Source organism: Corvus brachyrhynchos, unplaced genomic scaffold, assembly GCF_000691975.1.
Source record: "Corvus brachyrhynchos isolate BGI_N302 unplaced genomic scaffold, ASM69197v1 scaffold624, whole genome shotgun sequence".
Classification (NCBI taxonomy): domain Eukaryota; kingdom Metazoa; phylum Chordata; class Aves; order Passeriformes; family Corvidae; genus Corvus; species Corvus brachyrhynchos.
This window is the reverse complement of record NW_008237889.1, coordinates 118427-120494: the sequence shown is the minus strand read 5'-3', so window position 1 is coordinate 120494 and position 2068 is coordinate 118427.

The following is a 2068-nucleotide window of genomic DNA, read 5'->3' as shown; positions in this document are numbered from 1 at the left end:
CTCTCCATCTCCAGCTGTCCCAAACCCCCGACAGCTCACGGGCTTCATCACTCCCCGGCCTCCCCCCTCTTGCTCTTCTGCTGCCGCGATGGGATCGCAGCGGTTTCTCCCAACACACAGAGCCACCTTCCCCCTCCGGCCTCCTCTTCCTCCCCGTGCTGTTCCGTGGCACTTCGAAAAGCTCCCGAGACTTCCCCCTCTCCCAGCTCACTGCACCCCTCTGTTCCCCCTCGCTCCTGCATCTCCAGCTCAGCTTCCTGGGGCAGGACCTTTCTATTCCACTGGTTTGTACACAAAATCGTATTTACGTGCCACGTACAAACATCCGTGTAACTACAGACCAAAAACACGCACAGAGACGGACGCGCGTAAGCAGCCCCTGACAAAAGGGAGCTGCAGCTGCCTCCTGGCAATGCCGGGCACAGGGAAAACACAGGAATGATGAAATGGGGCTCTGAGAGACTCCGAGCGGAGCTGGGAATCCAGCCGGGGGGACGCAGGGGCAAGGAGGGCGCCCAGCCCCCAAACCCCTCCCTGAGAGCAGCCGGCTGCAGGCACAGCCCGGTTTCCTCACCGAGACTGAACTGCGAGGAAAGTCCTGCCTCCGGGAAAGTGAAAAATCCCGACCCAGCCCGAGCCCCAGGGCGCGGAAGGGAGGAGGTGGGTCTTGCCTTCGGTCCCGAGGCCGGGCTGAGCCTGTGCAGGCGGAGAGAGGCTGCTCCAGGGAAGGACGGAAGTTGCCCAACCGAGAAAGAAGGAAGGAAATCGCTTTTTTCCCCCCTCTCCTTAAAAAGAAAGTTGGAAAAACGATCCTGGACACGCAAGTGTTGGTCCAGCTGAGCTCAGTGCCCGCGGAGGGAGCCGGGGCAGGAGGAACTGAAAGAGCAAAACCAAGCCGGATGGCTCGGTGGTCCCAAAGCCGCCGGCAGAGAGCCGGGGTAGCAGCACACCCTGCTGACCTCCCGTGTCCCCAGCCACGCTCTGACCCTTCCCCTCGGCTGTTTCCAGGGAGGAAAAAAATTCCATGTGGACTCTGGCTTTGGCACGCTTGTCCAAGCCCGTTCAGCGGGTTCCAGCCTGCTGGCTCAGGGATCCGGGGGCGGAGCTGCGGCCAGGCAGCATCGGCCCCTCCGAGCGGCCAGCGGCCCCGGTGCCCACAGGGGTTATGCTACTGCCCGATCCAGCCCCTACAGGACCGGCATAACACATCTGTCCTCCGCTGTAAATCCACGGAAACCCCCATGGAGCCCGGCTGGGTCAGTCCCCATGCCCCGGGGCTGCCCTGGGGACACCCTGACAAAGGGCAGAGCCCGGGCAGGTGCTGCCAGCTGTACTGCTTTGCTGTCCCAGGGTCTAATCCCAGCTGTGCCCCAGCTGGATTCACATCCCCTTTGGTTTGTTCCTCACAACCAGCACAGTGATGCCAGCACAGGCTGAGTCCGTGGCAGGGGCAGGGATATCCGTCCCCTGGATGGGGATATGGCTGGGCATCCACAGGGATTCTGGAGCACTGGATCCCTGTCCAGCAGCCACCGGTACACGGGGACGAGCAGCTCCTTCCCCAGCTGATCCCAGTGGCATGCACCCCACCTCCTTCCCTTCACCAGAGGAATTTGGAAATAGTCTTTCCCAGAGTGTCCTTTCTCGCTGAATGGTGTTTTGAGCGCTACAAAGTTTGTAAAAGCCCGCTGAAGAGGAGGTCCAAGGAGAGAGGAGTTCTGCTCCAGAGGAAGAGTTTTGCTCCAAGGGAAAAGGTCCTTGCAAGAGGAGGTCTCTGCTCTCCAGCAGAGCATCTCAGTGTCCCCGTGTGCTGGCTCGGGACAGTTTTTGGTCTCAGAGTCATGGGCAGTGCTGAGGGGAAAAAAATCCAAAAACAATTAAGGGAAGAAAAATCAGGCCGAGAGCAATTTGGGAAAACCTTGCCGTGCCAGGCCGTTCCTCCCCGTGCCCCTGGAGCCGTGCCGAGGGTGGCAGGGGCGTGGTGGCAGCGGTGACAGTGACAAGCTGGGCAGCTGCAGAGCCAGGAGCAGCGGGATCGCCCTGACAGCGCCATGAGGGGTTTCCAGAG